The sequence below is a fragment of the Callorhinchus milii genome, unplaced genomic scaffold, assembly GCF_018977255.1.
Source record: "Callorhinchus milii isolate IMCB2004 unplaced genomic scaffold, IMCB_Cmil_1.0 Scaffold2, whole genome shotgun sequence".
NCBI classification, from domain to species: Eukaryota; Metazoa; Chordata; class Chondrichthyes; order Chimaeriformes; family Callorhinchidae; genus Callorhinchus; species Callorhinchus milii.
This window is the reverse complement of record NW_024704743.1, coordinates 104436362-104452442: the sequence shown is the minus strand read 5'-3', so window position 1 is coordinate 104452442 and position 16081 is coordinate 104436362. Positions and strand designations below refer to the sequence as shown.

The following is a 16081-nucleotide window of genomic DNA, read 5'->3' as shown; positions in this document are numbered from 1 at the left end:
CTGCACCCCCCTACCTCTTTGACCTCCTCTCTCCTCAAAACAGTACCCATTGCTTTCGTTCCTCTGTGTCTGGCCTCCTCCTGATCCCCCGAATCCTCCACTCCACCCTCGGCAGCCGTGCCTTCAGCCACTATGCCCCGAGGCTCTGGAACTGCCTTCCTCATTCCCTTCACATCGCTCCCTCCCTTCCTTCCCATTTTCAGGTCTCTGCTGAAGACCTTTCTTTTCGACCGCGCCTTTGATCACCTTCCTCCCCCTCCTCTGGCTCGGTTCTGGGATCCGTTACTGTAAAGCGCAATGAGACGCAATCTGGCGTGGAGGGCATTATATAAATCCAAGTTGTTGTTGTTTGTTTCCCTTATGGTATGGTACACCAATAATTGGGATCTCCACACTCATCTATGTGGGATCTAATTTGTGGAACTTCTTAACACATTTCATAAGAAGAGTGATTAACAAATTTCTAAAACACTGAATGAAGTGAAAAATGGATTATTCAGCACATTTGATGGGCCAACACCTTGGGACGTCCTCCGAACATGAAAGGCGCTACCAAAATGTAATTTTGTTGTTGTTGTTGATGATGATCTAGAAATTCAATAATAGCACATTTCTTATCAAGCAATATCGTAAATTAGACTTTTATTTCTTCCCCAGCAAATACAGCAGAAGATTTTATTTTAATGATTATTTCAAGTAATCATCAGGGATTTGCTACACGAAACTCAATGGCTGTCAGACTGCAACACAATGGGAAGAAAATCAATTTCCAGGAAGTAGTCAATATCTTGTAAGTACTACAAAAAGCTACAGTTATCTCTAAGTAAGTTTAAGATACTAATCCAATATCAGGATTAAGGTGTTCCTAATTACTTTGGTTGTAATCTTGTAGTTTAACTTTTAGCCTCTGTTTAGCCAGTGTTAAGCACTCCGAGAAACTGTCCCACATCACGAGCACTATATAAATGCAAGTTGTTGTTGTATTAAGAAAGTCTGTTGAAGAAACATTGGTTTATGAAATTCTGTGCCACAGGATGTTTATGCCACATCATTGGATGTTTAGTCCAATGATAGTTTGATACGCTTCTTTAACTTTACACTTTATACTTTGACAGATGGGAACTGTTAGTTTTATAATTTTCTCCATTGAATATAATTTATGCAGTACCGTTCATGTGGGAGGACATTTCAAAATGATTTACACTGCTAAAAGATGACTGAAAGTGAAATTAAAGAGGTAGATCTTGAAAGAGGGAAGTCCCCAAAAGGAAGGTGTCTCTTTTAGATTCATCAATGTCAGTGAATCTAAAGATTGAGAGCCTTTGCTGGCACTTTAGTGAAGCTTAATATTCACTCATTCTATGAAGACCTTCTGTAGGTGTATTTGCACAGAACCAAAAAGTCAACATACTTCTATTTAGAACTTTGATATGTACAAAAATGGGTGGAACAAAGACAATAGGTTTCTTAAGACAATTTACATTAAACCGTTCACACTAATACTTTTCATTAGGGATAGAGACAGACTGGTAAAATGGGCGGACACGTGGCAGATGAAGTTTAATGTGGCGAAATATGAAGTGATGTATTTTGGGAGGAAGAATGAGGAGAGGCAATGTAAGCTGATGGCACAATCTTAAAGGGAGTGAAGGAACAGAGAGACCTGGGGGTTCATATAAGTAAATCGTTGAAGGTGGCAGGACAGGTAGATAAAGCTGTTAAAAAAAGCATATGAGATATTAGGCTTTATAAATAGGGACATAGAATATAAAAGTAAGGAAGTTATGATGAACCTTTATAAAACACTGGTTAAGCCTCAGCTACAGTAATAATAATAATAATAACCCTTGCATTTGATATAGCGCTTTTCACGTCGGGAGGACGTCCCAAAACGCTTCACAGAACACACTGTAAAGTGAATTGACTGTATATTTGTGGGCGAACGCGGCAGCCAATTGCGCACAGCAATGTCCCACAAACAGTCATATGGATTGAAAATGACCAATTTATTATTGTTTTGTTTTTTTGGAGGGATTATTATTAGGCGTGTGGAGTAAGGAAACTTGCCCAAGGTTTCGCCCTGTGCCTGGAATTGAACTCAGGTCTCTCACTTGCAAAGTGAGTGCTCTAACCACTGAGCCACAGGACAGTACTGTGTTCAGTTCTGGGCACCACACCTTAGGAACAATGTCAAGGCATTGGAGAGGGTGCAAAGGAGATTTACCAGGATGGTACCAGGAATGAGGGATTTCAGTTATCAGGAGAGGCTAGAGATGCTAGGATTATTCTTTTGAATAAAGAACGTTAAGAGCCGACTTAACAGAAATTTTCAAAATTATGAGGGGATTCGATAGACTGAACAAGGAGAAATTATTTCCACTGGTGAGTGGGTTGGTAACCTGAGGACACCGATTTAAAATTGTTGTTAAAAGAAACAGAGGGAAGATGAAGAGAACATTTTTTGCATAGCCTGAAAGGGTGGTGGAAGCCGATTCAATAACAACTTTTAAGAGAGAAGTAGATAATTATTTGGGCAGGACAAGTTTACAGGGCTATGGGGAGAGAGCAGGGGAGTGGGATTGAATTGGATAGCCCTTTTCGAAGAGCCGGCACAGACACGATGGGCCGAATGGCCTCCTTCTGTGCTGTATGATTCTATGATTCTATGTTCTGAGAATGTCCCAAAGCTCATTACTATTTGTTGGTCAAAGCTTTTCATTAGTATTTGTTTCTAAACATTACTGAAGCTTATCTCTCTCAATGAATGTTGGAGAACAATCATAGCAGGGCAACAAGTCATTAAGACTTTAATTTTGATACCTGTTTACTGTAAGTTCTTTTAAGAGCTACAGAAAGCGAGTGGCAAAGTTAAAACTGAATTTAACAATGTTTCTTAATTTTGCATGGTCTGAAATATTACACTGATAGAGTAATTCTGGACCCAGCTGGAATTTCTACCCATAAGTGCTGCATTTCTGGCGATTCACATTCTATTGATTGAAAAGTACCGAGTATTCCATCAGTTATCTAATCATTAAAGATTTCGCTGACAGTTCAGAAGTATGGTAAGCAGTGCTCTGTGCTTGCAGAGAGTGCAAATGTCTATGCTGGCACAGCTCACTGTAAAATCACCTCTTAATGCAGTACGGAAGAAGCAAAATTCACTACAAGTGAGGAATAATAATAATATAGCTAAAGAATAAATAGGTGAGCATCCCAGGTTTGCGAATGTGTCTGGCATTGTGCATGTGGTATTGAAAAATAGACATTTGTGAGAAAACAGATGGAATTGAGCATTGCAGCAGGACTTAATGACTTGCTGCTCTGCTATGATTGTTGGCCAAGATTTATTGAGAGAGATAAGATACAGCAGTCTTAGACCAAGAAGGAGTAACGAAAATGCATAACAATTTAAATTATATTAGAAAAATAAAAGCGCTTGAATTATGCATTTCTATATAAAGGATGTGCTACATGAAGTAACACTTCAACTTCTCAATTACAGATAAACCGTGACTGGCCGCGCTAATGAGATGGAAAATCCAGTCTGGCAAGTTGGAATTTCAGGCTAGGTGAATTACAATGCTGGCATTCACCAGCATTTTTCAGTACTGTGTTTGTTTTATGCAAGAATAAGCTATACACTATAGTGACATACAACTGCTCATGGTAGTCAAACAATCTGAGTCAAAGTGGAATCCCTAGTCATTGTGAAGGGAAACAAGGACAGCGAGGTGCGAAAAAAATCACGTTGGCTGCTCAGCGCGGCATTGGCACGTGTTAGGAGAGTTGAACTACTGGGAGGCTACACACCAGCGTACGGAAATTCTTTTTTATTTTTTCGGTTTCGGGCTCAGTCTGGCTAGTTTCGAATTCCGGACACTGAAAGCTGGGGGTTTATTCTCTGTAATTTCAAAAACATTTTCAAATGGATACGATCACAATAGAATAAAAACAACTGTCCTCGCAGCACACTGTACCTATACACTGTAGTGACATCCTGTAGCTTAGTAGTTAGAGCACTCGCCTCACAAACAAGAGGACCTGGGTTCCATTCTCAACAGAATGAAACGTTGGCCAAGTTTCCTCATTCCACACATCTCATTAAAAACAAAATTACACTTATAGAGAGCTTTTCATGTCGGGAGGGCGTCCCAAGGCGTCTCTGTTTACATAATAGTAAGTAGGAACCCGGTTGTTAGTTGATTGGTGGATCGCTTTTCCAGTGATAATAATTTCTTCAAGATAATAATAATTTTGTCACTCAATCCACGATTGTTTGCAAGCGTTTGGACACTGCTGTGCACAATTGGCTGTGCGTTCCACCCACAAAATACAGTCAAATCACTTTACAGTGTATTTTGTGAAGCGCTTTGAGATGTCTCAAAGATGCAATAAATCGCTATATCAAATGCAAGGATGATTATTATTATCATTGTATAATAAATAATAAATAAATCACCCTTTTCCAGATGTCTCAAAGCGCTTCACAGAATATACCGTAAAGTGAATTGACTGTATATTTGTGGATGAAACGTGGCAGCCAATTGCGCAGAGCAGTGTCCCACAAACAGTCATGGATTAGTGACCAAATCGTTATTGTTTTTTTCTTGAGGGATGATTATCAGGCCTGTGGAGTAAGGAAACTTGCCCAAGGCTTTGCCCTGCTGGGAATAAAACCAAGATCTCTCGCTTGCGAGGCGAGTGCTCTAACCACTGAGCTACAGGACTCCACTGCAGTATCCTCTCAGCACACTGTACCTGTACATTGTAGTGACACACACTGCAACTCCTCTCAGCACACTATCTATACACCTTCCACCTACACATACACGCATTGCAAAGTTCCCTTTGTACACTATATCTACACACACAGCAGCCTCTCATCAGCATGCGGTACCTATACACCCTGTATCTACACATTGCAGCCTCACCTGAGCACACTGCACCAACCTAATCTCCAGCCTCCACAATCTCCAGCCTCCTGTCAGCACACTGCACCCACACATGCTGCATCTATAAAACAACCTGCTCAACAAAATGCGATCAAATCTTCAGGGCATGGAACTACACAATCTTTGCCTACACTCAGAAAGTTGACCCTTACCTTCCTATTCCACTTCAATTCTTTCTGATCTGAATAGGAATGAAATGAAAGAGATGGTCATCACCATTATTTTGGCACTCTAACTTTAGGCAATAATAATAATAATAATCCTTGCATTTGATATAGCGCTTTTCATGTCGGAAGGACGTCCCAAAGCGCTTCACAGAACACACACACTGTAAAGTGAATTGACTGTATATTTATGGGCGAACGCGGCAGCCAATTGCGCACAGCAATGTCCCACAAACAGTCATGGATTGAAAATGACCAATTTATTATTGGTTTTGGTTTTGGAGGGATTATTATTAGGCGTGTGAAGTAAGGAAACTTGCCCAAGGTTTCGCCCTGCCTGGAATTGAACTCAGGTCTCTCGCTTGTAAAGCGAGTGCTCTAACCACTGAGCTACAGGACTCCATAAGTTACCTCAACTGATGTGAAACCTCTCCTAATTCTCATTTTCTCAAATCTGCATAACTATCCCTTTTCTTAAATAATTACATTCATAATAAATGAAATTCTTACGTTACCAATCCCTGGTGATAAATTTCTATTATCACTGCCACGTTTCATTACACCCATATATTTCTGAGATGAGACTATTTCCGCAGTTTACAACAATTGGTGATTTACCATGTTTAAGGTATTATTGCATTGTGCTCAGTTCAAAATCATTACATTAAAGAGTAGCACATCCTTTTTTAAAGATAGTAAATGTAATTTGTTTTCTAGCAAACACTTCTGGCATAGTACTTTGTTCTCATTGTTTCTGGCCTTGATCTTATGAAATTCAGCTTGTAGCTTTGTCATTTTTCTCTTTGAGACCAAGGACTGTCTTTCTCTACCGTCTATGCTGATTCAGGAATTAACAATTTCCTGATTAAAAAAAATATCTATTGGGCGACATCACTCATAGCACTTGGCTTCAAATGCTCTCCAGTTCTGGGTAGTAATTTCCATCAATGGGTGAACCTTCAACTACTTTGCCCTCTCCCTTTTGTGGATGAATATGGCAGGTAATTTGTGCATCGCAATGTCCAACAAAACAGCCATGAACCAAATGAGAACGCTTGGAGAAACTTTCCTTTTCGAATAGTGCAATGGGATCTTTCATGTCCACCTGAACAAGCAGATGGGATCTTGGTTTAATGACTCATCCAAAGGTCGGGAACTCCAGAACTACAATGGAGTGTCAGCCGAGACTACATGTGTTCCAAGTCCCAATGTGAGGTTTGAACCCACAATCTTCTGAATTAGAGGCAAAAGTGCTACTATCTGAGCCAGGCTGACACAAAAATGTATCTACGTAGGAACTGTTCCTCCGCAAAACCAGTCATTGATTATTATTGTCTCCTTTTGCAAACACTCCATTTTTGTAAAGCAATGAAATGATAATTCATGGGTCAGTTTATTTAAAGCTCTTGTTGATTCTATTGAGAAGGTTAAGCATTGACCTGATAGAGATCTTCAAGATTATGAAGAGTTATGATGACAAGGTAAATAATAACACATTGCTTTCACTGGTTGATGTGTCAGTAAGAAGAGAGTACAATTTAAGGTCATCACAAAATATTAAAGAGGGCTTAAAACTTTTTTATAAACAGAGTGGATGGTTAGAATATGGAATTCCTTATCAGAAACTGAAAATGAAGTTGAGTCCTTAGGGAATTCGGTAGATGTGTGAAAAACAATAAGTATTTAAGTGAGTTAGAGAGAGTGGATTTAGATGAGCTGACTTCTGGGGACAAAACACCAGTGTGGATTTGATGGTCTGAATTGCTTGTTTTAGTGCTATAACCTTCTACCATTGTATGGTTAACAAATAATCTCATGGTTGTACCAAGCATTAACATGATACCACATAGTAAAATGTGTTCCACATTTATAACTAAGAGATGGACAGACACTTGGTGGTAGAGCTATTAAGGGGTATGACAGAAGGGTGGGGCATAGGAATTAAAAGATTTGACAAGATTTAATAAACTGGTGGAACTGGCTTGACAGGCTGAATGGCTTCCTCCTGTTCCTGAATTCTTATTCTACACTCCACACTATGATGGTACCATATTACAGCTATTTCCATGTTAAAATTATCCACTCTGCATTGCCTTCTTGAGATACAGTCCCAGCATTCATCATTAAATTCCGCCTTACATTTATTGTATTCAGCATCGGAAATCAATCGAGAATCATTCATGCAGGTAATTGTTCTGCAATAGATAACAAGAGCATATGTTCAAAAGACAGAAAGGAATATTCAGCACTGGGAGCATGAAGGGTTACCATGAAAAGTGAAATTGTAACTAATCTTGACATTGTCAACAAAAGAAACAGACAGTCTTTGTGGTGTAGTATTGCATTTCACCAATATTTAAAAGCAGAAGCTTCAGTCGTATCCCTTGTGACAGAATACCCACAGGATAACTGTCTTGTAATTCACCAGCCTTCACTCTGTAGAGCCTGGTAATAATGACTCTCTGTCAGTCAATCAAACCATGTCCTACCACAGCCATGGGAATAACAGTCCAAACTGTCTTATTTTGCTCCTTGCTCTTTCAGTACTGGTGACAACACAGTCTGATATGCTTTTGCACAAACTATTCAGTTTCACATCCATTGGAAACTGCCTGATACATAGCAGAAAAGATCACCTGCAATGTGATGATGGAGTCACAATTATTTCATAGTTAGTCTTTAATTCATGCTTATATACATCTCTGGGACGCTACGCCACATGAAAGGCAAGATATAAGTGCCAGTTGTTGTTATTATCTGTGAATAACTTGCTTGAGAAATTGTAAATTGTAGCGACAGTATTTTCTAGAGGCTATTCGGGGGAAAATCATTACTTACTCCCAAATTTTTCATGTATGGTGTATGCAAAGTTCCATTTTTTAAAAAATGACCTTAAGACCCAACAAATGGAACTTTCTATTCTTCATGTTACACAGATCCAAAATGTATTCCATTTAGATCTGCCGATTTTTTTACTCCACAGACTCCTTCTGAATTATAATGCCTCGATATCCTAAAAAGATAACTTTAATGTGCTTACAGAGCTTAAAAGGGTAGTTAAATTGCAATTAGCAGGAACTAGAAATTCTTAATTCCTAATTGTAGAATCTTATACCATAGGTCAATGGAACTAAAATCTGTGAAGATCGTAGTGTTTGGTATCTTGGAAAAATTTAATAATAATTTGGTCAATATTCACAGCTGTTTGTGGGGCACTGCTGTGTGCAATTGACAGTCAATTCACTTTGCAGTATATTCTGAAACGCTCGAAGACGTCAGGATTATTATGTTGTTATAACAATCCACATCTATTTTAAAACAGTAGGGCTAGGCACAGAACTGGTTAATGCACCAGTTGCACAGTAGATTTTGCCTGGGGAAGTTAATGAAACAACAACAACAACAACAAGATTCCATTTATAGAGCATCTTTCACGTCGGGAGAACGTCCCAATGCGCTGTACAGTTGGGTCAGGACCCGAGCAGTGGGGAAATGGTCAGGGTGAGGGAGGGAAGGGAGGGAGCGAGGAGGGGGTAGAGAGTCGAGAGGGGAGCTGAAGGCACAGTCAAAGAGAAAGGTCTTGAGACCGGCCTTGAAGGAGGAAAGGGAGGAAGCAAGGCGAAGGCACTGGGTGATAGAGTTCCAGAGCCTAGGGGCTGAGAGGCTGAAGGCCCGGCCACCGATGGTAGGGCGGTTGGGGCGGGGGATGTGGAGCAGACCGGAGCCAGAGGAACGGAGGGTACGGGCAGTTATGTAGGGGATAGTAGGTCAGAGAGGTAGGAGGGAGCAAGGCCATGAATGGCCTTGTAGGTGAGGATGAGGATCTTGAATTCGAAAGGAGATAGAAGCAGCAGATGTCCATCTGTGAAATTCTTGATGAAAAATAGTTTAGCAAAATTGTCATTATGCTAACTTTATGATGCAAATGCAATCTGAATTGAATTGTAGTCTCAAAAGAAGTAAAGTGATGAAATTCAATTCAGATTACAGAAGAGCTTCTGGACTTTTAACAGTTTTAAATAGTGAGGAATTACACGGAGTGAAATTGATTAATAAATAAATGATCCTTGTTTTTAGTACAGAGTCTTGTGTCTAAATGCATCAAAACTGTAGTAACTCTGTATTTGTAGGCAAATGTGACAGTCAATTTGTGCATAGTAAAGTACCACAGATAGCAGTGAAGTACATGACCAATTTGTTTATTCATAGACACTGAGAGAAACCTCCTTCCACGTACCAGTAGACTTATTGTAATTTGTCAAACACCCAGCTATGTACCTGTAGCTGGGTCCTGTAGTGGAGTCCTGTAGCTCAGTGGTTAGAGCACTCGCTTTGCAAGTGAGAGACCTGAGTTCAATTCCAGGCAGGGCGAAACCTTGGGCAAGTTTCCTTACTCCACACCTCTAATAATAATCCCTCTAAAAAAACAAAACAATAATAAATTGGTCATTTTCAATCCATGACTGTTTGTGGGACATTGCTGTGCACAATTGGCTGCCGCGTTCGCCCATAAATATACAGTCAATTCACTTTACAGTGTGTGTGTTCTGTGAAGCGCTTTGGGACGTCCTTCCGACGTGAAAAGCGCTATATCAAATGCAAGGATTATTATTATTATTATTGCCTAAAGTTAGAGTGCCAAAATAATGGTGATGACCATCTCTTTCATTTCATTCCTATTCAGATCAGAAAGAATTGAAGTGGAATAGGAAGGTAAGGGTCAACTTTCTGAGTGTAGGCAAAGATTGTGTAGTTCCATGCCCTGAAGATTTGATCGCATTTTGTTGAGCAGGTTGTTTTATAGATGCAGCATGTGTGGGTGCAGTGTGCTGACAGGAGGCTGGAGATTGTGGAGGCTGGAGATTAGGTTGGTGCAGTGTGCTCAGGTGAGGCTGCAATGTGTAGATACAGGGTGTATAGGTACTGCATGCTGATGAGAGGCTGCTGTGTGTGTAGATATAGTGTACAAAGGGAACTTTGCAATGAGTGTATGTGTAGGTGGAAGGTGTATAGATAGTGTGCTGAGAGGAGTTGCAGTGTGTGTCACTACAATGTACAGGTACAGTGTGCTGAGAGGATACTGTAGTGGAGTTCTGTAGCTCAGTGGTTAGAGCACTCGCCTCGCAAGCGAGAGATCTTGGTTTTATTCCCAGCAGGGCAAAGCCTTGGGCAAGTTTCCTTACTCCACAGGCCTGATAATAATCCCTCGAGAAAAAAACAATAACGATTTGGTCACTAATCCATGACTGTTTGTGGGACACTGCTCTGCGCAATTGGCTGCCACGTTTCATCCACAAATATACAGTCAATTCACTTTACGGTATATTCTGTGAAGCGCTTTGAGACATCTGGAAAAGGGTGATTTATTTATTATTTATTATAAAATGATAATAATAATCATCCTTGCATTTGATATAGCGATTTATTGCATCTTTGAGACATGAAAAGCGCTATATCAAATGCAAGGATTATTATTTTTAAGGGAAATGGCCAGCTCCACATGTATCACCTTGTTTTGGAATACTGTGCCACTCTTTCACTAAGTGCATCCTGTTAATTTCAATGGTAGAAGCCTCTCACCTTGATACAATGTGTGATGTTTTTAGAGAAGAATTGCTTTTAGAGAAGAGATATGAGAAAGATATATGCACAATTATAGTGGAAGCTATCTTTCTCTCTGTTGCAATCTTTCCTGTCCTATAGTTTATCAACATGGTCATTCTTCTTGAGCTCATTCTTCCCTGGATCCAAACACACTATGCTAAATACTCTTCAAAACTTGCCACACCATCTATTTGATGGTAATCTGAAATTACTCCATGGGAATTATGATCCATTTCCATTCATAGATGTTCATAACTGAGCAATATTAAGTATAACTCAATCCTGCTCTAGGGTGTACTAATGCATATTTAAAAGCAATGGAGTCACAATTTAAGGATAAAGGTGAAATATGGTAAAATAACTACAGCTTCTGAAAAATTGGAGTGCTCAAACCGGATTGAACAAATTATGAGCCACTATCTTAAATTCGCATTTAAAGCCGCTATTTTGAATTCCAGGAACATTCATTCAGGTGCTCCTGATTCCTTTGAGTACTTATTATGTAAAGCGATATTGAAAGGCCCAAATCTAGGGTCCAAAACTTAAAAAAAACCTTCAAGAATTGAGCAAAGTCATATTTGTAGGTCACACCTGCTTGATGCTCTGCTTTATTTTAAGGCTGAGATGCACCGATGCACATAATACTGATTTAACTCATTAGTTCACAACGCTGAAAGGAGATAGTTTCAGCACAGAACAGGGATTAAATCTGGGACCTTCTGAGGCTCAGTTTCACCCACACATTGATTTTTAGCAAATGCGTCAACAGAGGACAAAATAAATTAAAAAATATAGATTTACATCTATAAACAACTTGTGGTATGTTTTAACGGAATTCCTTACAAAGTCGTAAAATGAGGATTCCTTTCAGTAAACAGATGTATACAAATAATAATAATAATCCTTGCATGGGGTATAGGAGCTTTCATGTTGGAAGGATGGCCCCAAGCGCTTCACAGAATATAATAAATACTTGTATTTGTACATCACTCCACCTCGCAGAAACTTTACTCGGATGGGATCTAATTCTGGAGCAGAATTCCTAGGGGTCAATAAAAATTCTAACAGTGAAGGAAATTAGATCCCTCTAAAGGTCATTTGGTAAACCAACAACAACAACCTGACCTTACAAAGCGCACTCCATGCAGGGTAGTGTCTCAGAGCACTTAAACAAGCTACTGAATGTTCAATAATCGATGTGTAGTTGTCAGTTACATAAAGGTATCTTTCATCTTTTAAATTGTCCTCTTCAAAAAAAATACCGGAATATACTTGATTCAAGCTGTACAACTCCTGCTAATGTTGACTTACAACTCTCTTGCTAACCTGTCATGAAATACATGTTTCAATTCTAACTAAACATGTGCACTTTACAATTTAACCAGATTTTATTTACATGGCAGTTTATGTCTGAAACTAATCTAGTTTTCTCTTTCTGATGGTGATTGACTTTTAAATGTTTAGACAAACTGCAAAATACTGCAGATGCTGGAATCCTGAATGTCAATGTGTCCTGAAACGTTGACTCACTTTCCTTTCTCCATAGATGCTGCCTGACCTGCTGAGTGTTCCCAGCGACTTCTGTTTTTGTTTAAAATGTTTAGTGTTTGGGATTCTATTGCAAAGCATATTTGTATTTGCCAATTTAATAATAAAAATAATAATCCTTGCATTTGACATAGCACCTTATCATGTCTTCGAGACATCTCAAAGCACTTCACAGAATATACTATGAAGTTAATTGACTGTATATTTTGTGGATAAAACTCAGCAGCCAATTGCGCACAACAATGTCCCATAAACAGTCGCAGATTGAGTGACCTTTTTTTAATATAATCTTTTTTTGAAGGGATTAATTACCCTGTTTTACATTAGATATTCCCTATAGAAAGTATGCAAAACAAAACACATCATTGTTTGTTTAAGGGAATAAAAATATATTTTTAATTTGTTGTACTTTATTACTGTAGTGATTAGTAACAACACACAAATCTTGTACAGGGTAATTAGACGTGCAGCCAAATAATGAGCAAAGGAGTTTTCCAATGAACTTCTTTGGGAGAAGTTACATGAAACAATTTATAAACAGCATGAAACAATGTTGAGGCAAAAAAAATCATGTAATTCCGACCTTCAGACGAGACATTGTATGTGTGTGTGTACGCACTGTGTGTTTATGTTTGTTCAAGTGGATGTTAAATATTGCATGACATTATTCAAAAAGAGAAGGGAGTTTCTCCTGTTATCCTGGCCAAAAATCTTCCAATAAATGTTGTTGTTTACGTCAAGGCTGTTTGTGGGACATTGCTGTGGATAATTTGGGGTCTGGATTCCCCCCATAAAGCACACAGTCACTACATTTTGCAGTAGCATTGACATGCACTGCGTGGATTTGCATGTTTGTGTATATCTCTGTCTGTGCACACATGCTCTGTGTGTACGTGTGTGCACACACATTGGGTGTATCGGTATGTGTGTACTGTATGTATCTGTATGAGTGTATATTTGTGTGTGTGCACCATGTGTATACATTGTGTGTATCTGTATGTGTGCGTGTGGACACTGTGTGTATGCGCATGCGTACACTGTGTATATCTGAGTATGTTGTGTGCTCATGTGCGTGCCTGCAAGTGCATGTCTGCATGTGTACACTGAAAATGTATGAGTGCTGCATATACAAACAGCTCAAGAACCTCTCATGCTGCTGACATAATCCTAGATAAAGCTTCTCATCTGATATTTGATTCTTCTGTAATGGTGGTAGGTTAAACCTCTCACCATTAGAGCCTTTCTGCTTCAGTGATGCTTCACAGGATACCAATTGAATCAAACCACATCGCATGAGTATTCAATGAAGCAGCACTAAATTGCTGGTATCTGCAATTGGAACAAGAATGGCAACACTATTGGACAACAGCTTGTATTTATGTAATGCCCACATTGGGCTCAACCGATCCACTGATAAAGCACTCCGAGACATGGGAGCGCTATATAAATGTAAGTTGTTGTTGTTTTGGCGGAGGGGCTGGAAGAGTGTTCTTTAACCAGTTCCTTATCTTAATTAGGACAAGGAATGCAAATATGTTCTCTAATTAAATAATAGTAATCCTTGCATTTGATACAACAAATTATCACATCGTTGAGACATCTCAAAGCATTTCACAAGTTTTTACAACAACATTACATTTGTAAAACACCTTTCACATCAGGAGGATGTCCCAAAGTGCTGAACAGTCAGGGATCAGGACCCAAGCGTGGGGGTGGGCAGGTTTGGGGTGAGGGAGGGCAGAGAGGTAGGAGGGCGGCTGAAGGTATGGTCGAAGAGGAGGGTCTTGAGTCATGCCTTGAAGGAGGCAAGGAGCAAGCAAGGCAAAGGGATTGTCGGATGGAGTTCCAAAGGGTGGGGACAAAGAGGCTGAAAGCCTGGCCCTCGATGGTAAGGTGGGTTGGTTGGGAGACATAGAGTAGGCCGGAGCCTGCTGAACGGAGGGAGCAGATAGGTTGATTTGGGAGATTTTTACTGTGAAATCTCACTGTGTATTTGTAGGTGAACGAGCAGCCAATTTGCACACAGTAATAACATGTTTCACAAAAGGCCATGAAGCAAATGGCGAATTTGCATGTATCTCAGTCACGAGTGCCCCGCCCCAGCCTCTGATCACCAGAGATCACATTTGGGATTTTGATACCAATATTCACACTCGAGATGCTGCTCCTCGAGTTTGTTCTGTGACTCATTGGAACTGTGTAGGAGACGGTGGATGGAGAGGTCAGAGTGCGAGTGGGAGGGAGAGTTGAAGTGGCAAGAAACTGGAAGCTCAGGGTTGTGCTTGCGGACAGAATGGAGGTGTTCGGCAAATCGGTCACCCAATCTGCGTTTCGTCTCCCCAATACAGAAGAGAACATATCGTGAGCAGGGAAAGCAGTAAACTACATTGGTGGTAGTACACGTAAATCACTGTCTCACTTGAAAACTGTGTTTGGAGCCTGGGGCAGTGGTATGGGAGGAGGTGAAAGGGCAGGTATTGCATGTTAAAAGCCTCCAACAATGTGGTGACGGAAACGTTGTGTATATAACATAACCCGATCAGGTTAGAACCAGAAACTAACAAGATTAGTAGTAACCTTTGTCCTGTTGGCAACTGATCACCTGGGACAGGACAAAGGGGTTGCTGAGGTCTGGAGAAATGTTATCTATTCAGGGGTCAAGGTAGGAAGAGTATAACTGGCGTCTTGTGAGTGTAAGAGGGTTGGAACCAAGAAGAGCTGAACAGGAGGGAAGTGCCCAGACTCGAGCTTCTAACAACTTGAGAATCGTCCGCAGCAGCTACTAGAATTGGGGTAATATGTTTTAATTGTTTTTGTCTTGTCTATCTTTCTTTAATTCTTGTATCAATAAACACCATACCTCTTTGAGGATTGTTGGGTCATCATTTGAACTCTCGGGATCAGTATATCCCAACAAATTGGCGACCACAAAGGGACCCAATAAATGGTGAATGTTGTACATGAAATAAAATGGTGAGCTAACGACAGACATATACAAAGGAATACCGTCTGAGATACTTACAGCCATACCACGTGTACAAAATAGCTCATCTAGAAGGGACTTTAGGAATAGAGGTGAAAGGATTGTGAGCCGTAAACGGGGGTATCGGGTAAGAGTTTAAAAAGATACTTATAGCCATACCACGTGTAAAATAGTTCATCCTGAAGGGACCTTAGGAATAGAGTTGAAAGGATTGGGAGCTGTAAACAGGGGTATCAATAACAACAACAACAACAACAACAAGATTCCATTTATAGAGCGCCTTTCACGTCGGGAGGACGTCCCAAAGCGCTGGACAGTTGGGGGGAAATGGTCAGGGTGAGGGGAGGGAAGGGAGGGAGCGAGGAGGGGGGAAATGGTCAGGGTGAGGGGAGGGAAGGGAGGGGGCAAGGAGGGGATAGAGAGTCGAGAGGGGAGCTGAAGGCACAGTCACAGAGAAAGATCTTGAAACCGGCCTTGAAGGAGGAAAGGGAGGAAGCGAGGCGAAGGCACTGGGGAATAGAGTTCCAGAGCCTAGGGGCTGAGAGGCTGAAGGCCCGGCCACCGATGATAGGGCGGTTGGGTCAGGGGATGTGGAGCAGACCGGAGCCAGAGGAACGGAGGGTACGGGCAGGTAAGTAGGGGAATAGTAGGTCGGAGAGGTAGGAGAGAGCAAGGCCGTGAATGGCCTGGTAGGTGAGGATGAGGATCTTGAATTCGATCCTCTGGGGGATGGGAAGCCAGTGGAGGCGGGCGAGGGTGGGAGTGATGTGGTCACGAAGCCTGGCGCGGGTATCAGGTAAGAGTTAAAAAAAAAGGAAAAGGAACAG

At 40.6% G+C, this 16081-nt stretch overlaps 1 protein-coding gene and 1 non-coding gene across 5 annotated transcripts in view; both read right to left on the bottom strand.

The window, feature by feature from the left end:
* The window catches only part of sntg1 (syntrophin, gamma 1), a 142387-nt gene that overhangs the window by 105855 nt on the left and 20451 nt on the right, over positions 1-16081 (bottom strand). The window lies entirely within an intron of this gene.
* trnav-uac lies at positions 5448-5519 on the bottom strand. Its single transcript has one exon. It is a non-coding gene; the product is annotated as a tRNA-Val (tRNA).